Below are 20,842 nucleotides of genomic sequence, written 5' to 3' on the forward strand. Positions count from 1 at the left end.
CTTGAAGGGCCAAATGGCCTACTCCTCCTATTTTCTATGTTTCTATGTATCAGTGACGTTTATTCAGCAATAACCTGCTACTGATATTCAGTTTGTGTTTTGCCAGGCCCAATCAGCTCCTGGTCTCGTTATAGCCTTAGTCCAAAAATGGACAAAAGGGCAGAACTCGGTGAGGTGAAAGTGACTGCCCTTGACATCAAGGCAGCATTTGACCGAATGTGGCATCAAGGAGCCCTAACAAACCTGGAATCAATGGGGATCGAAGGAAAACTCTCCACTCGTTGGAATCATACCTAGCACAAAGGAAGATGGTTGTGGTTGTTGGAGTTCAATCATCATAGTCCCAGAGCATCACTGCAGCAGTTCTTCAGGGTGGTGTCCTCGGCCCGAACATCTTCAGCTTCTTCATCAATGATCTTCCTTCCATCATAACATCAGAAGTGGGCACATTCCTTGATGATTGCACAATGTTCGGCATCCTCAGATACTGAAGCAGTCCATGCCCATATGCAGCAAGACCTGGACAACATTCAGGCTTGGGCTGATAACTGGCAATTAACATTCGTACCACACAAGTGCCAGGCAATGACCAGCTCCAAGAAGAAAGAATCCAACCATCTCCCCTTGACATTCAATGGTATTACCATTGCTGAATCCCCCACTATCAACATCCGAAAGGTTATCATTGACTAGAAACTGAACTGGACCAGCCATATAAATACTGTGGCTACAAGAGCAGATCAGAAGTTGGGAATTCTGCGGAGATTAACTCACCAGCTAACTCCCAAAGCCTGTCCAACATCTACAAGATACAAGTCAGGAGTGTAATGGAACACACTCCACTTGCCTGGATGAGTGCACCTCCAACAACACTCCTGAAGCTTGACACCATCCAGAACAAAGTAGCCCGCTTCATTGGCACCCCATCCACCCCTTCAACATTCACTCCCTCCACCACTGACACACAGCGGCAGAATTCTGTACCAACTACAAGATGCAATGCAGCAACTCAACAAGGCGCCTTCAACAGCACCTTCGAAGCCCACAAACTCTAGCACCTAGATGCATGGGAACACCTCTGCCTTCAAGTTCCCTTCCAAGCCACACACCATCCTGAATTGGAACTATATCATCATTCCTTTACTGTAGCCGGGTCAAAATCTTGCAACTCCCACCCTAACAGCACTGTGTGTTTACCTACAACACATGGACTGCAACAGTTCGAGAAGGCAGCTCACCACACCTTAAGGGCAATTGGGGATGGGAAAAAAATGCTGTCTTAGCCAGCAACACCCACATCACATGACTGAATAAAAAAATGCTGAGCCACAGCTGATGCACACAAAAAAATACATTTAACATTTTTAATCACAGTATCAACTACTGTGAATAACCTGAATTTAAATGACTGAGCATGACTTTATATCAGAGTACAGTAATCAGGCTCTTAGTAATTTGAACATATATATGTTCTGAACCTTTTCAAATACTCATGATGTTTTTAAATTAGTGCAAAATCTCAATTTTTAAGGGGAGACGCTTGCATAATGGTGATGTCACTGGACTAATAATCCAGAGGCTCAGGCTAATGCTCAGAGAATATGGGTTCAAATCCCACCACAGCAGCTGGTGAAATTTAAATTCAACTAATAAGAACTGGAATTGAAAGCTAATCTCAGTAACGGTAACAATGAAATTTTCATTGATTGGCATAAAAGCTCATCTGGTTTACTCATGTCTTTTTACCTGGTCTGGCCTACATGTGACTCCAGATCCAAAGCAATATGGTTGAAACCTAACTGCCCTCTGAAATGGTTCAGTAAGCCATTCAGTTCAAGGGCAATTAGGGATGGACGACAAATGCTGACAATGCCAGCAATGCCCACATCCCATCAAAGAATAAAAAAGATTTGCATTGAATGTAATTTGCAATTAAAATTCTGTGATCTGTTGTGCTGTGTACTCCAGTATCAGGGGAAGAATTTTCTCCCCATCGGCGGGGTTGGATGGGAGTGGTTGCGGTCGCGGGCGGGCCAATTAAGGCCATCCCAGCGTGACGCGCACCTGTGTGGGTGGCGGGGGGGGGGGAGTAGGCTGAGCATATGCGTGCGAAAGAGCGCAGAAATCTCCCTGAGGCACTTCGGGGAGATTAGTTACAATTTTAAAAATTTTATTAAAAAATATTAAAAAAAAATTTTAAGACATGTCCCCTCAAGTGACAGTGTCACATGAGCTGGGGAATGTCAATGAATTTTATTAAAAATTTATATTAAACTTTAAAAACCTTCATGAAACTCCATCCCGCCCATGGGTGAAGTTTCATGATAAATGCAAAGGCCGCCTGGGCTCCTCACCTGCCTGCCAGGTTGGACGGGCAGTTCAGTTAATCAGCTTAATTGGTGTTTAAATGGCCTTAATAGGCCTTTGATAGTTCGGCGGGCGCGCAGCCGACGCCGGTGCACGTCCACCGAGCTCAAAACCTAAATGACGCATGGTGACGTCGGGACGCACGCCCGTCACCACACGCCATTTTAGTAGAATGATAGTGTGCATGGACTAAAATTTAGTATTAAGGTTCTCTCACTCTCAAGTAGGCTTACTTATTAAATGATTTCCATTACATATCTGAATTTAATATGTTTATGGTTACTAGTTACTTGATCATGGTGATTAGCATGCCCGATGCTCTGGTTTTATTGCACTATCAATTCTGACATAATGAAAGACTACTTCCTGTTTATCATTGCTTTATTGAAAGAACTAACGTGTGGTAGTTCTCTTCTCTGCTGTGAGGACACCTACCAAATAAACATTGGTTGCCCATCAGCCATTGAGAAGTTCGACAGACAAGTCAATAGCACCATCATGTTTCTCAATAAAGGCGGTGGAGTGTTCTCAATTACCAATTTTTGAAGATAATCCCGATTATTGAAATTTTCTAATGTTGTTTGGCACTGTGGCTTTTCCTTCAGGATTCCATAGCTGTTTACTATGAATTCTGCAAATGTGGAATGGTTGACAGGGCAGTACCCAAAGTTTCTCAGATTGTTCATTATCTGAATATTTCGAGCATTCATCTCTTCATGTAGCCTACCTCCTGTTGAAATCTGGAGAAAAAATGTAGACTTTCATGAGAACCTTCCTTTATTACATTAAATGTTGATTCTTTTACAGATGTTGGGGTGCAAGAGGGATACACGTTTCCTTTAGAGGATTTTTAAAAAAGAGTTTTTTGATTACTTCCTGGAAAATAAACAAATAGTTCTAGTGGCAAACATGTGCAGGAATGCAGTTATCATAAGGAATTCAACGGTGGGGGCATAGACAGGTGTTTCCACAGCGGCAGAATTAAGCCTTGCATTGTGTGTTGCCTCCCTGGTGCCAGGGTATAGGGAACAAGTGTAGAACATTCTAGAGGATGAACAGCTAGAAGCTATAGTTCATGTTGAAACAATGACACCAGGATAAAAAAGGGTAGGATTTTACAGTGCGTTGCATTTCCCGAGGCTAAAAAGTCAGGAGTTGGCAGTAGGGGAGGAGCCCTCTCACAATCCCAATGGCTGCCCCACAGCAATTTAACGCTGGGAGCAGTGTTAAATGCTTAAAGGCAAGATTTGCGTTCCATCTCAGCTGCCTTAGAGAGCTGCTGGCCAGTCAAATGCCTGGTGTTCTGTATTCCCAGCAGTGCCAGCCAGGAGCAGCGGCCACTTTTGGAACTACAGGCATTCCCACCACTATGAGTAGCCCAGGTAAGTCTGTAGTCAGGGGTCCCAATGAGGGGAGCTGAGGGGGGACGGGGCTATGTTCAAGGGACCAAAGGGGAGAGTTAAAGGCAGGGTGACCTTGGGGAAGAAGAGCCTCCGATGGGACCTGCAAAGGAGATTCTCCCCCTACCTTGCCGGAAAACAGCCTGCACAGCTAAAGCTACCAGTCTTCTCACATGGTTTGGGCCTCAATCCCCGTGGGTAAAATACCACTGGGGGTGGAATGAGGCCCTTAAGTGGCCATTAATTGGCCAGTCAAAGGCCCCAAAAGGCCCTAGGGTGGGCAGGCCGCCTGGCATCCACCACCCCTTGTAAAATTTCAGACAGACTGGGGGCAGGTAGGTGGTGGAAAGGCCACCTGCTGAGTTTTACTTGCAACTGGCCTTCAAATTGCCAACAGGGGAGCGTAAAATCCAGCCCACAGCTTCAGCAATTAGGCAAGAGGCAAAGAAGCAGGACCTCAAAGGTGATAATTCATGAATTACTCAGTACCATCTGCCAATGAGTAAAGGAACGGCTAGAGTAGCAGATCAAATCATGGCTGGAGAAATGATGCAGGAGGAAGGACTTCTGATGGCTAGGTAATTGAAACCAGTTCTAGGGCAGGAGGTCTCTGTACAAGGTGAACAATTGCATCTATACAGGACTAGGACCAATGAACTTGCAGAGAAGTTAACTCTTGCTAGTGACCAATAGTTTAAACTAATTTGGAAGGAGGAGGGGAACCATCATGAAGCATCAGAGAGAAGAAACCAAGTGTTTAGAGGATTGAGAGAAATAGTTGTATAAAAAGGTGGATCAGGCAGTAGAGATATCCAAAGCAGACTAAACAGGTGTATATGCAGCATAACGAATTAAGGTTAGTGAGATGCAGACTCAAGCTGACGAAACCATTATTACAGTTTAAATGGTCATCCCTTTATCTCTATAGTATGTAAGGTTACTGTCAGAAAGTACTCTCATGACTTTTGTACTCTTTTATACAGAATTTAATGCCCTTCCCTGTGCTGAGTTTAGTGGTGGGAACCATTTAATCAGGCAGGAGGGTGATGAGTGGAGACCCCACCACTTTCACACCTTCTCTCATTAAATCCATGTAGGGTGGTGTGAGACCTTGGCAATGGAAAAGAAAGTTGAGAATTTAATACAAGGTGTGCACTGGTACAGCGCATTTGGTGAAGAGGGAGTGACATTTTAAATTGTAAATGTTAAAAATCTAGTACTGCTTGCTTGCAATTTAGTATTTTACTTAAATTTACTGTTTTTAAGGGGGGGAGGGGAGGGGACTGTAGGGGGAAGGAGGGTAGGAGGGAGGGGGGATAGAGGAGGGGGGAGGGGGGGAGGGAGGAGGGGAGGAGGGGAGGGAGGTACTCTTTTCATTTTCCTTTCTCTATCTTTCTCAGCCTGCAGGAGACCAGGAATTGAAATGTTGCACAAGAGGGCTGGGTTTTGAAAACATCCAAGAGTGACATCACAGGAGAAACATAAGTTCATTGGCTGGTGAGAAACTGCTGTTAGGCGGAGTCTTCAAGTAGCTAAAAATTAGAAAAACACACTATTTTTTAAAAGAAGGAGCTACTTAGATTTCACTAAGAAACGCAAGCAAGAGGGAAGTAAAGTTAAGGCCAGGTAAAAAAAAGGAGTATAAATAAACCAAAGTAAAATAAAGTTAACGTAAGGGAAGTAAATTGAAGCTATGGCAGGACAGCTTGGTCATGTGGAATGTGTGTCCTGTAAAATGTGGGAAGTCCTGGATGCTACCACTGTCCTAGACGACCACATGTGCAGGGAGTGTCACCAACTGCAGAACCTTGAGTTCTAAGTTGTGGAGCTTGACCGGCAGCTGGAGTCACTGTGGCACATCCGCAAGGCTGAGAGCTATGTGGATAGCACGTTCAGAGACGTGGTCACATGCAGCTTAGGAGCCTGGAGGCAGAAAGGGAATGGGTGGCCACCAGGTAGTCCAAGAAAATTAGGCAGGTAATGCAGGAGTCCCCCAGGGTCCCGCTCGCCAGTTGGTTTTCCGTTTTGGATTAAGGTGAGGGCATTAGTTCCTCAGAGAAGTGCAGTCAGAGACAGATTTGTGGCATCACAGGCGGCTCTGCTAATCAGGAGGGGAGGAAGAAGAGGGGAAGAGCGATATTGATAGGGGAACAGACAGGCATTTTAGTGGCTGTAGACATTGACTCCAGGATGATATGTTGCCTCCCTGGTGCCAGGGTCAAGGATATCATGAAGTGACTGCAGAACATTCTTCTAAGGGACAGTGATCAGCCAGAGGTCATGGTCCACGTTGGTACCAATGACTAAAGGTGATGAAGTCCTGAAAGCAGATTTTAGGGAACTAGAAAGGAGAATGAAAAGCAGGACTTCCAGAGCGGTAATCTCAGGCAAGTGAGTATAGAAATAGATAAACTGAGCGACTGAATAAGTGGCTGGAAAGTTGGTATAGGAGGAGGGCTGTCAGATTTCTGAGGCATTGGGACCAGTTCTGGGGAAGGCAGGACCTGACTGTCTAAACCTGAACAGGACTGGTACAAATATCCTCACATGTAGATTTGCTAATGCTGTTGGGTGGGGGGGAGGGCGGGGGTTATATCCATATCAGCAGGGGGCTGGGAACCCGAGGGCAAATTCAGAGCAGGGAATTGGAGATAGAGAATTAGTGATTGACTCTGAAAGACAGAAGAAACACAGGTTAAAAAGTGTACAGCACAGAGATTTTGCACTATTAAAAGGTGTATACCTAAATGTAAGAAATATAGCAAATAAAGCCAATAAGCTGAGGGCCCAGATAGATACATGGCAGCATGATATCATCACTATTATAGAAACTTGGCTTAAAGACGGGCAAAAATTGCAGCTCGACATCCCTGGCTGTAGAGTTTTCAGGCAGGATAGAGAGGGAGATAAAAAAAGGTAGAGGTGTAGCATTATTGGTTAAAGAAACAATTACAGCTGTGAGGAGGGATGATATACTAAATGAAGCATTAAACGTAGCCATATGGCTTGAGCTCAGAAATAAAAAAGGGATAGCCACATTGCTAAGAGTGTACTATAGACCCCCAAATAGTGAAATGGAGTTAGAAAAGCAAATATGTAGGTAAATTTCTGAGTGCAAAAACAATAGACTAAAATAATTGAAGACTTCAACTACCCTAATATCAATTGGGTTATGAACAGTGTGAAAGCACAAAGGGAACAAAACTCATGAACTGCATTCAAGATATTTTTTTCAGCCAGCTTGTAACAAGCCTAACGAAAGGGGGTGCAATTCTAGATTTAGTCTTAGAAAATTAAGCTGGGTAAGTGGATGAAGTCGCAGTGGGGGACCATTTTGGAGATAGTGACCATGACACAGTTAGATTTAGCATCAACATGGAAAAGGACAAAGATAGAATAGGAGTAAAAGTTCTAAATTGGGAGAAGACAAATTTTACAAAGCTGAGAGGTGAGCTGTGAGAGTGGACCGGATACAGCTATTCGAAGGGAAACAGTGTCAAATCAGTGGGAGGTGTTTAAAAGTGGGATTTTATACGCACAGTATAGACATGTCCCAACAAAGAAAAATGGGTGCTACTGCCAAATCTGGAGCCTGGTTATCCAGAAGCATACAAGATAAGATAATGCAGAAAAAGAAAGCTTATGATAGTCAAAAAAACTTAATACTGTAGAAAGCTGAGAGCAGTCTAGAAAGTACAGGAGTGAAGTAAAGAAGGAAATTAGGAAAGCAAAGAGTGGATGCGAAAAAATATTGGCAGGTAAAATCAAAGAAAACCCAAAGATGTTTTACCAGTATATTAAGAGCAAGAGAATCACTAAGGAAAGAAAGGGTAAGGCCTTTCAGAGATGTACATGGCAACTTCTGTATTGATGCAGAAGATGTTGGCAGGGTTCTCAATGAGTACTTTGTCTCTGCCTTCATAAGGAAAGGGATGATGCAGACATTATAGTTAAGCAGGAGGAGTTTGCAATAAGCATAATGAGAGAGAAAGTACTGGAGGGACTGGCATCCTTGAAGGTGGATAAATCACCAGGGCCAGATGGATTGTATCTAAAGTTAAAGGAAGCCAGAGACAAAATAGCGGATGTTCTGAGGATCATTTTCCAATCCTCAGTAGACACAGGTGAGGTACCAGAAGGTTGGAGGTCTGTGAACGTTTTACCAATACTTAATAAGAGTGCAAGGGATAGGCCAGAAAGTTATAGGCCGGTCAGTCTGATTTCAGTGCTGGGCAAATTATTGGAATCAATTCTGAGAGACAGGATAAACTGTGACTTAGAAAGGCATAAATTGATCAGGGATAGTCAGCATGTTTTTGTTAGGGGAAGATTGTGTCTTACTAACTTAATAGAATTTTTTGACGAAGTAGCAAGCAGGATTGATGAGGGATAAGGCATTTGACAAGGTCCCACATGCAAGACTGGTCAGAAAAGTGACATCCCATGGGATACAGGAAAATGTGGATCCAAAATTGACTCAGCGACAGGAAACAAAGGGTAATGGTTGATAGATGTTTTGTAAATGGAAAGCGGTTTCCAGTGGTGTTCCACAGGGCTCAGTGTTGGGGCCCTGCTATTTGTTGTATATATTAATGATTTGGACTTAAATGTGGGAGGCATGATTGTGAAATTTGCAGATGACACAAAAATTGGCCGTGTAGTTGAGAGTGACGAGGATAGCTCCAGAAAGATATCAATGTTTTGGTTCAGTGGGCAGAAAAGTCTCAAATGGAATTCAATCCAGAAAAGTGTGAGGTAATGCATTTGGGGAGGGCAAGCAAAGCATGCAAATAATCAAACGGGAGGATATTGAGAGGGGTTGAAGAAGTGAGAGACCTTAGAGTGCATGTCCACAGGTCCCTGAAGGTGGCAGCGCAGGTGGATAAGAGGGTAAAAGAAGGCAGTTGGAATGCTTTCCTTTATTAGACAAGGTATAGAATATAAATCAGGGATGTAAAGATGAAACTGTATAAAATGCTGGATAGGCCACAGGTGGAATTTTGTGGACAGTTCTGGTCACCAAATTAGCGGAAGGATATAATTGTTCTGGAGAAAGTACAGAGGAGATTTACAAGAATGTTGCCAGGGTTGGAAAATTGTAGCCATGAGGAAAGATTGGACAGGCTGGGGTTGTTTTCCTTAAAAGAGGGGCTAGATAGGATAGACAAGAAAGACTGAGGGGTCAGTTACCAAGGGTCATAGATTTAGGGTGATTGGTAGGATTAGAGGGAACATAGGGAAAAACTTTTTCACTGAGAGGCTGGTGGGCATCTGGAATTCACTACCTAAATTGGTGGTTGAGGATGAAACTCTTCTAAAAAGTACCTGAATCTGCACCTAAGGTGCTGTAACCTGCAAAGCTATGGCCCAAGTGCTAGAAAGTGGGATTAAAAATGAGTGTTAGTTTCTTTTTTTTTTGCCGGTGCAGACACAATAAGCTGAATGGCTTCTTTCTGCACCATAGCTTTTCAATGGTTTTATGGTGACAGAGCAGGCGCCAAGGTGGGTCAATGAGCACAGGTGATGAATGAGCAGGGGCAGAATTTTTCGCTGAGCGGCAGGTGCGCGCCCATCCCACTCAAGTGTAAAATGACACGCGATGACGTCAGGCGAGCGCCCCAACATCATCGTGCGCTCGTGTGATATTCTGGTCGGCGGGTACGCATGCGAGTCGGACATGTGCATGCTGACACTTAACAAGCCTATTAAGGCCATTAAAGTCTCAATTGAATGCAATTTTTCACTGCCCATCCAACCTTTTGGTTGGTGGGCAGGCAAAAAGGCCAAGCAGCCTTTGGATTTTTAAGGAAATCTCATCCACAGGATGAGGTTTCCAACAACAATTAAAAATTAAACAGGAATTTTAAATTTCATTCATAATATGTCCCTGCTCATGTTACAGAGTCACATGAGGGGAGATGTTTTTAACAGTGGTATCTTTTTCATTTTTGCACACGAGTAGGGGAGAGAGCTCATCCTGAGTGAGATACAGCCAGAGTGAGTGTGGGCACTGGCAATTTGGTGCACAGCGGGAATTCGGTGCATGGGGAAGAGAAGCTCTTTGCATTTTTCCTTGCTATCCAACTTCTTAAATTTTCAGAGTGGTTTGCCTTGCTGCAGCAGTAGAGGCTACAAAGGAAAGTAATGACTGGTAAGTAGTGGGTCAAGTCGGGTAAGTATTTACTACTTTAATCGCTTATACTTTAAGGATTTTTTGTGGTTTATAGTTTGTATATTCTATAGTAACGAAGATCAGGAAAGAAAGACCCGAGAGTAATTGATTTAAAAGGTTTAATTTAAAGGGATAAGTCATGGCAGGAGAGCTCAAAGCCGTGGTGTGCTCCTCGTGCTCCATGTGAGAAGCCGGGGATGTTTCCAGTGCCCAGGACCAGTACGTGTGCAGGAAGTGTGTCCAGCTGCAGCTCCTGGAAACTCGAGTTTCAAGCTGGAAGGGTGGCTGGGGACACTGTGGAGCATCCGCGAGTCTGAGAGCATCGTGGATAGCACATTTAGAGAGGTGGTCACACCGCTGATGAAGGGACTTGACGAAGAAAGGGAATGGGTGACCACCAGGCAGTCCAAGAGAAACAGGCAGGTAGCTAAGGAGTCCCCTGGGGTCTTGCTCTCAAATCAGTATTCCATTTTGGAGGCTGATGAGGGTGCTGGCTCCTCCAGGGAGTGCAGACAGAGCCAAGCTCCTGGCACCACTAGCAGCCTGTACAGGAGGGGAGGAAGAGAGGAAGAGCAATAGTAATAGGGGATTCTATAGTCAGGGGAACAGATAGGCGCTACTGCAGCTGTCAACATGACTCCAGGATGGTGTTGCCTCCCTGGTGTCAGGGTCCGGGATGTCACTGAATGCCTACAGGGCATACTGAAGGGGGAGGGTGATAAGGCAGAGGTCATGGTGCATAGTTGGTACCAATGACATAGTTAGAAAGAGAGACGAAGTCTTGCATCAAGAATTTAGGGAGTTAGGCAGTAGACTAAAAAGCAAGACCTTTTGGGTTGTAATCTCTGGATTACTCCCAGTGCCACGTGCTAGCGAGCTCAGGAATAGGGGAATAGCACAGATGAATACCTGGCTTAAGAGATGGTGCAGGAGGGTTTTAGATTCCTGGAACACTGGGACCGTTTCTGGGGAAGGTGGGATCTGTACAAGCGGGATGGTTTACATCTGAACCAGAGCGGGATGAACATCCTTGCGGGCGGGTATGCTAGTCCTGTTGGGAGGACTTTAAACTAATTCAGCAGGCGGAGGGGATACAGAATGTTAGCAGAATAGGAACACATCACAATACAGTAAAACAATTAAGTCAGAGGGAGTACAGCTGCATTAAGTTTCAAGGGAGTAAGGCAAGGCTGATGGCCTCTACTTTAATGCCAGGAGTATTACAGGTAAAACAGATGAGTTAAGGGTGAGGACTGACACGTGAAATTGTGATATAGTAGCCATCACAGAGACGTGGTTGAGGGAGGGGCAGGATTGGCAACTCAACATGCCGGAATATAGAATCTTCAGGCAAGACAGGGGAGAAGGTAAAAGAGGAGGAGACAATGCATTATTATTTAAAGAGTCAGTTACTGCAGTAAGGAGAGATTATATCTTGGAGGGGGCATCGAATGAAGCTTTGTGGGTAGAGCTTAGGAATAAAAAAGGGGCAGCCAATTTGGTAGGTGTTTATTATAGACCCCCAGATAGTCAGCAGATAATTGAGGAGCAAATATGTGCACAATTTGCGAGGCTGTAAAAAAACAATAACAATAGGGTCATTATATGAGGTGATTTCAACTTTCCCAACATTAATTGGGATAGACATAGTGTTAAGGGCTTAAATGGAGTGGATTTCTTGAAATGCGTACAGGAGAACTTTTTAGGTCAATATGTAGAGGGTCCAACAAGGGACGGTGCATTGCTGGACCTAATTCTGAGGAATGAAGCTGGACAGGTGGCTGAGGTGGTGGTGGGGGAGCATTTTAATGAGAGCGACCACAACATGGTACAGTTTAAGTTTGCTATGGACAAAAAAATAGAAAAGTAGCAAAAAACATGTTTTGGATTGGGGGAGAGTGGATTTTAATAAAATAAGGCAGGATCTGGCCAAGGTAGAATGGGAACAGCTACTTGAGGGGAAATCTACAGAAGATCAGTAATGGACGTTCAAAAAGGAAATGGGGAAGGTACAGGCTACTAGGGTGATAGGAAGGAGTAACAAGCCCAGAGAACCATGGTTGACCAGAGATATTCAGGCTATGATGAGAAGGAAAAGAGAGGCTTTTAGTAGGTACAAGGGAAGCAAATCAGCAGAGGCATTAGTGGAGTACAGAAAGTGCAGGGTGGAGCTTAAGAAAGCAATTAGGAGAGCAAAGAGGGGATATGAGAAAGTTCTGGCTGGTAAGAGTAGGGAAAATCCCAAGATATTCTATAAGTATATCAATGGGAAGAGGATAACCAGGGAAAAAGTAGGGCCCATAAGGGACCAAGGGGGCAATCTATGGGTGGAGCCAGATGACATCGCTAGAGTGTTGAATGAATACTTCACATCCGTCTTCACCCAAGAGAATGAGGATGAAGGTAACGAACTCAGGGAGAGAGACTGCGAGGTTCTTAAGCAAATTGATATAGGGAGTAACAAGGTATTGGAGGTGTTGGCAGGCTTAAAAGTAGACAAGTCTGCAGGTCTGGATGATTTGTGTCCCAAACTGCTGAGGGAGGCAAGGGATCGCAGGGGCTCTGGCCCAAATTTTTAATTCCTCTCTGGCCATGGGGGAGGTGCCAGAGGACGGGAGAACAGCTAATGTGGTTCCGCTATTTAAGAAGGGTTGTAGAGATAAGCCAGGGAACTACAGGCCAGTGAGCCTCACATCAGTGGTAGGGAGACTATTGGAGAAAATTCTGAAGGAGAGAATCTATCTCCACTTGGAGAGGCAAGGGTTGATCAGGGATAGTCAGCATGGCTTTGTCAGAGGGAGGTCATGCCGAACAAATTTGATTGAATTTTTTGAGAAGGTGACCAGGTGTGTAGATGAGAGTAGTGCAGTTGATGCAGTTTATATGAATTTCAGCAAAGCCTTTGACAAGGTCCCACATGGGAGACTTATAAAGAAGGCAAATGCATATGGGATATAGGATAATTTGATAAGGTGGATTCAAAATTAGCTTAGTTGTAGGAGACAGAGGGTGATGACAAAAGGCTGCTTTAGTGACTGGAAGCCAGTGTCCAATGGCGTACCACAAGGATCTGTGCTGGGTCCCCTATTATTTGTCATTTATATAAACGACATAGATGACTATGTTGGGGGTAGGATTAGTAAGTTTGTGGATGACACAAAGATTGAGTGGGTAGTTAACAGTGATGTTGAGTGTCTTGGGCTACAGAAAGATATAGACAGGATGGTCAAATGGGCAGATAAGTGGCAGATGGAATTTAACCCTGAAAAGTGTGAGGTGATACACTTTGGAAGGAGTAATTTGACAAGGAAGTATTCAATGAACGGCATGACACTAGGAGGTTCTGAGGAACAATGGAAACTTGGCTTTTTTGTCCATAGATCTCTGAAGGCGGAAGGGCATGTTAGTGGGGTGGTGAAAAAGGCATATGGGACACTTGCCTTTATCAATCGAGGCATAGATTACAAAAGTAGGGAGGTCATATTGGAGTTGGATAGAACCTTGGTGAGGCCACAGCTGGAGTATTGTGTGCAGTTCTGGTCACCACATTATAGGAAGGATGTGATTGCATTGGAGGGAGTGCAGAGGATATTCATCAGGATGTTGCCTGAGATTAAACATTTAAGTTATGAATAGAGATTGGATAGACTTGGGTTGTTTTCGTTGAAGCAGAGAAGACTGAGGGGTGACCTGATCAAGATTATGAGTGGCATGGACAGGGTGGATGGGGAGCAGCTGTTCCCCTCAGTTGAAGGGTCAGTCACAAGGGGTCATAAGTTCAAGGTGAGGGGCAGGAGGTTTAGGGGGGATGTGGGGAGAAACTTTTCTACCCAGAGGGTGGTGACGGTCTGGAATGCACTGCCTGGGGGTGTGGTGGAGGCAGGTTGCCCCAAATCCTTTAAAAAGTACCTGGATGAGCACTTGGCACGTCATAACATTCAAGGCTGTGGGCCAAGAGCTGGTAAATGGTATTAGGTAGGTAGTTCAAGTGTTTCTCACGTGCCGGTGCAGACTCGATAGGCTGAAGGGCCTCTTCTGCGCTGTATGATTCTGTGATTTTTGAGTTTTTAAATCTTCAGCTCTTTTTTCATTCGCAGGATATAGGCTTCGCTGGCTGGGCCAGCATTTATTGCCCATCCAAAGTTGCCCTCTGTGCCCCAGGGAGCTTTCAATACAAGCACTCGCCCGCATGAGCAAACTTCCATGCTGGCCCTCCTCCAGTCCCCACCCCAGCAGCGCTAGCGTTGCTAGCCAGTGTGAAATCAATGTCGGGTCCCAATCGCGGGCACCAGTCAACTTCGCAACAGCTCCCGGGCCTGCCTGCTGCAACCATCCAGCAAAGGTAAAAATCTTGCCCCAGGAGTCTGGATGCAGGTAGCCGAGTTTTGGATTAGTTCAAATATACAGAGGGTGTAACATGGAACCCACCCAGCAGAGCATTGGAATAATCCAGTCTACCGATAACATAGGCACAGAAGGGAGTTTCAGCAGCAGAGGAGTTGAGGCAGAGGAAGACATGGACAGAGGCTGTCTTGATGATGGTGTGGATATGTGGTCAGAAGTTCACCTCCAGGTCAAATGTAGCATCAAGTTTGCAAACTATTTAATTTGGCCTCAGGTAGTAGTCAGGTAGCTGGGTCAGCTACAGAGCAAGGTTTATGGTAAGAACCAAAACAGCTTTAGTGTTCCCAATATTTAGTTTGAGAAAATTTCCACTCACCCAGTACTGGTGTTGTATAAGCTGTGTGACAAATCAGAAAAAGGGCAGAATTTTATGGTCATGACGCACCAGGGGCAGGGCCATAAAATTCGGCAAGCCGTTCAAAAGTCCATTGACTTCAGCGGAACCATAAAATACCACTGGCGTAAAATTCCACCCATAGTGAAGAGGTCAAGAAAGCGGTGGTGATAATTTCGGGATTTGTGTCATCAACATAAATGTTGAACCTGACATTGAGTTTTCAAAAGATGTCACTGACAGAACATGTAGGAATGTAATAAGAGGGGAGAGATACTTAGGGACCAGAGGGAACAGAGGGGAAATAAGAAGAGAAGCCAGTGCAGCCGATTCTCTAGCTATGATTGATCAGATAAGAATGGAATCCAGCAAAGACAGCCTCACCCAGCAGATCAACAGGAGAGACAGAATTTATAGAAATGACTTTGATGAAGGGACAGATGGTACGGTTGCTAAATTTGCTGACGACAAAAAATAGGTGGGATAGTAAGTTATGAAGAGGATGTAAGAAAGCTACAAATTGACATAGATAGGTTAGGTGAGTAGGCAAAGATCTGGCAAATGGAATATAATGTGGGCAAGTGTGAAATTGTACATTTTGGCAGGAAGAATAAAAAAACATATTATCTAAATGGTGAGAGATTGCAGATTGAGAGGGATTTGGATGGCCTGTGAATCACAAAAGGCTGGCATGCAGGTAGAGCAAGTAATTAGGAAAGCTAATAGAATGTTATCATTTATTGTGAGGGAAATTGAAAACAAAAGTAGGGAGGTTATGCCTCAGTTGTCCAGAACACTGTTGAGACCCCTGAGTACTATGTGCATTATTGGACTCCATATTTAAGAAAGGGTGTAAAAGTTCAGAGAAGGTTTACCAGACTAATACCTGGAATGGGCGGGTTGTCTTATGAGGAAAGGTTGGACAGGTTAGGCTTATATTCACTGGAGTTTAGAAGAGTAAGAGATGACTTGATTGAAACCTTTAAGATCCTGAGGGGTCTTCACAGAGCGGATGTGAAGAGGGTGTTTCCTCTTGTGGGAGAATCTAGAACTGGGGGTCATGGTTTAAAAATAAGAGGTCGCTCATTTAAGACCGAGATGAGAATTTTTTTCACTGAGGGCCATGAATCTTTGGAACTCTCATCTTGAAAGGCAGTGGAAGCAGGGTCTTTGAATATTTTTAAGGCAAAGCTAGATAGATTCTTGATTAACAGAGAGGTGAAAGGTTATCGTGGATTGGCAGAAGGTTACAATCAGATCATCCATGATCTTACTGCATGGCCGAGCAGGCTTGAGAGGCCGAATGGCGTACTCCTGTACCATGTTCATATATTCATAAGAAGGACTGTGCGTTCAAGAGTTTCAAAGAATACAAACAGGTCGGGAAGGATAATTTATTTTAGTCACAGTCACATAAGATGTCAGTGGGAGTATTAGTATTCTGGGCACCAAACTTTAGGAGCAATGCCAAGTGCTTGGAGTGTGCCCAGCAGAGGTTAACTAGAATGGTGGCAGTGGTATTGGGCTTCAATTATGTGGAGGGTCTAAAGGAACTGAGATTGTTCCCCTTGGAGCAGGGAAGTTTTATGGGAGATTTAAAAGAAGTGTCAAAATCATGAAGGGTTTCGATGGCTTGATTCGTGCCTTTCAGCCAACATCCAGAGTCCTTCATCTTCATAAGAGCAAAAAACTGCAGATGCTGGAAATCCAAAACAAAAACAAAAATAAAAATACCTGGAAAAAGGCAGCAGGTCTAACAGCATCTGCAGAGAGGAATACAGTTAACGTTTCGAGTCCGTATGACTCTTCAACAGAACTCAAACTCAGAACTCTTCTGTTGAAGAGTCATACGGACTCGAAACGTTAACTGTATTCCTCTCCGTAAGTGCTGTCAGACCTGCTGAGTTTTTCCAGGTATTTTTATTTTTGTTTTTGTCCTTCATCATTAGCTGGGAATATCTCGGAATTGTGAATAATACAGAACTAGGAAGCATTGTGAACTCTGAGGAGAGTAGTGTGAAACTCAAAAGGACACAGACAAGTTGGTGACAGATTAAATTCAATGCAGAGAGACGTGCAGTGATTCACTTTGGTAGAAATAACATGGAGAGACAGTATAAAATAGGGGGAACAACTCTAAAAGGAGCAGAGGGTCCAGGGGGTGTATGTGCATAAGCCATTGAAGGTGGTAGGACTGGTTGAGAGAGTGGTAAATAAAGCATACAGCATCCTGGGTTTTATTAATAGGGGTTTAGAGTACAAGAGCAAGGAAGTTATATCGAACTTGTATGTGTCGCTAATTTGGCCTCAGCTGGAGTATTGTGTTCAGTTCTGGGGCCGCACTTTGGGAAGGAGGTGAAGGCATTGGAGAATGGTTCCTGGGATGAGGAACTTCAGTTATGAAGATAGATTGAAGAAGTTAGGACTGTTTTCCTTTGAGAACAGAAGACTGAGAGGAATTTGATAAAGGTATTCAAAATGATAAAGAATCTGAGCAGAGTTGGTAGGGAGAAACTGTTCCGACTCATGAAAGGATTGAGAATGAGAGGGCACAGATTTAAAGTGTTTAGTAAAAGAAGCAACAGTGGTATGAAGGAAACTTTTTTCACATAGCCAGTGGTTAGGATCAGGAATGTTCTACCTGAGTGTGGTGGAGGCAGGTTCAATTGAAGCATTCAAAAGGGAATTAGACTGTCCTCTGAAAAGGAAGGATGTGCAGGGTTACAGGGAGAAGGTGGGAAAATAGAACTAGTTGAGCTGCTCATTTGGAGAGCTGGTATAGACACGCTGGCCAAATGGCCTCCTTCTCCACTCTACCAATTCTGTGATCCTGTCCCACTGTCAGAGGTGAGATAGAGTGATAAGCAGTCAGCTGGAAGTATCCTTAGGAGTCATCAACATTGACTCAACAACACCTCATGAACTCTCATACCTCCAGGGCTAAGGAGGCCAAGGAAAATATTTGTTGATCACCACCAACCAAGTACTCCTCTGAATTGAACAACATTTGGAGGAAGCTCTAAGAGAAACAAGAACTCAGATTATGGAGTTTGCTCAATGTGTACCACCAAGGGTAGCTCATCAGTACTTAAGGGGGTAGTTGTTGCAGTAATAGGATTTGGTACATACGAGGTTAATATGGGACTGAATACAATACCAATCACAGTGATGTAAGGTGACACATGACCCAAATCCAGGGTCAGTCTAGGGATGGACAGAGATGTGGAAAGACCTAGAATGGAGTCAGCTCCATACATGTACTCTCTACTCTATATATGTATATAGTTAGCATCCTGGGGGTTACCATTGGCTAGAAACTGAACTGGACTAGCTATATAAATACTGTGGCTACAAGAGCAAGTCAGAGGCTAGGAATCCTGCAGTGAATAACTCACCTCCTGACTCCCCAAACACTATCCACCATCTACAAGATACAAGACAGAGCTATGATGGAATACTCTCCACTTGCCTGCATAGGTGCAGCTCCAGTAACACTCAAGAAGCTTGACACTATCCAGGACAAAGCAGCCCACCTGATTGGCACCCCATCCACAAACATTCACTCCTTATAACACCGAAGCACAGTGGCAGCAGTGTGTACCATCTACAAGATGCACCGCAGCAACTCACCAAGGCTCCTTAGCACCTTCCAAACCCACGACTGCTACAGTCTAGAAGCACATGGACAGCAGAAGCATGGGAACCTGAAAGTTCCCATCCAAGCCACATACCATTCTAAGTTGGAAATATATCGCCATTCCTTCAGTGTCACTGGGTCAAAATCCTGGAACTTCCTCCCTAACAATGTAGTTGGTGTACCAACACCACATGGACCAATCACACAGTGATGTAAGATGACACATGACCCAAATCCAGGACAGAGATGTGGAAAGACCTAGAATGGAGTCAGCTCCATACATGTTCAAGAAGGCAGCTCACCACCACCTTTTTAAGGGCAATTAAGGATTGGTAATAAATGCTGGCCTAGCCAAAGATACCTACATCACATGAATGAATAAATTAAAAAGACTTGCTGTTAATATACCCAAGACCATGAAGCCTTCTTCCTGCTGTACAAAGCAGGCTTCCTCAGTTGTCAGATTGGGTGTACAACAGGTGGCAAAGGAAACAAATAAGAGAGTAAACTACCTGACTCCAACCTCACCAAGTTTACTCGTTCCAGTGACATCTGCAGAACTGATCACTGCACAGTCTTTTGAAAAACTCTCATGTTTACTTGTGCTTTAGAAACTTCTAAAAATGAAAAATTGTACATCAAAAGGTTAGTTAGACAGACAGTACTGCAAGGTCACTTAAGGACTGGGACTGCAGGGAGAAAGACTCTGCCCTTGAATGTGGGACTTTAAGAAGAGGGGTTTAGTCTGTTTACATTAAAAAGGATAATCCATTAAAGTGGGGTTAGTATTAAACATTCTTTATTTTCTACCATTACACTTTTTTTGTTTGCACTAAGACTGTTCATCAGATGGATAGCGGCCATATACCCAAAAACCTTCTGTACAATGAACTGGCCACTGGGTCATGGTCTACTGGGTGTCCATACCTCTGCTACAAGGACACCTGCAAGTGAGATATGACGATAGCGGACATTAACACTGACAACTGCTGATGGCCCTGATCCCTGGAGGCTGACTGTTTTCAAGGGCATTGGGGGACACAAGCAGAAACACAAAGCTCAACTGGCCAAGAAGAGGGCACAGAGTAAACAGAGGCCAGCAAATCCTCCATGTTCTTGTCCCACTGTCTTCCTCTGCAGCAAATGCAACACAGACTGCTATGCCAGAGTGGGGCTCCTGAGCCACACCAGGTGATGCTTAATAGAGTAGACCATCACAGTGCAAACCACTGAGACTGTAATTGTTACTCTGTACATTTCACCTTGCTGTTGAACAAGCAGCACAGAACTTGAACCAAGCACCAGCTCACCTATTATTAATATTGTAGGCATCCACAGAGATTGAATAAATACATGAATGAAAGACAGTAATTTAGGCCAGATCATGGGAATTTCATTGCTAGTCAATGGTAAGTCAGCTCCGACTAAAATAAGACACTCAGATTGTTTAAAAGAGAGAATGTAACCACTGACCCCAAGAAGGAAAGAACTTGTAATTATACTGCATCTTGGAGAAGAGAATGTTGAGAGGACATTTGATTATAGCTATTCAAAATCATGAGAAGTCTGGACAGAGCAAATAGGAAGAAACAATTTTTGGCAAGATGGTGGTGTAGTGGTAATGTCGCTGGGCTAGAAAATCAGAGTCCCATGCAAATACTCTGCAGACAAAGGTTCAAATCCCACCATAACAGCTGGTGGGATTTAAATTCAATTATTTAATTAATAGATCTGGCCAGGATAATGGGGAGAAATCTCATGTAAGACCTGAAATCTGCTGTTCCACTGCAGCTACAACACTTGCATCATGGAATGTGGAAATGTGGAAAATTTCCCAGCTATTTCTTGCCCATGAAAAGCATAGTTCCAATCTAACCAAGTACCCTATCATCTACTCTTAATTATAAGAAAAGTGATAGAAGGCATCACTGAAATATTATCAAGTTCCTCAGCAATAACAAGCTGACCGATGTTCTGTTTGGGTTCTTCCAGGGCCACTCAGCTCCAGACCTCATTACTGCCTGTGTTCAAACATGGATAAAAGAAGTGAGTTCTAAAGGTGAGGTCAGGGTAGCTGCTCTAAATATCAAAGCAGCATTGACCAAGTATGGAACCAGGAGCCTTAGCAAAATTAAAATCAATGGGAATCGAGGGAAAACTCTCCATTGGTTGGAGTCACACGTGGCACAAAGGAAGATGGCTATGATGGTTATGGTATCATCTCAGCCTCAGGATATTGCTGCAGAAGTTCGTCAGGGTAGTGTCCTAAGACTATCTTCAGCTGCTTCATCAATGACCTCTCTCCATCATGAGACCAGAAATAGAGGTGTTCGCCTCCCCCAAAAAGGGAGGGGGCAGTTCTGGAACTAATATTTGGAAATGAGCCCAGGCAGGTGGATGGTGTATTAGCAGGGGAGCATTTTGGAGATAGTAACCATAACTCAGTTAGGTTTAAGATAGCTATGGAAATGGATGGGATTTGGCAGGGAATAAAAGTTTTGAACAGGGGAAAGGCTAATTTTACTAAC

This window comes from Carcharodon carcharias, chromosome 3 (genome assembly GCF_017639515.1).
Source record: "Carcharodon carcharias isolate sCarCar2 chromosome 3, sCarCar2.pri, whole genome shotgun sequence".
Classification (NCBI taxonomy): Eukaryota; Metazoa; Chordata; class Chondrichthyes; order Lamniformes; family Lamnidae; genus Carcharodon; species Carcharodon carcharias.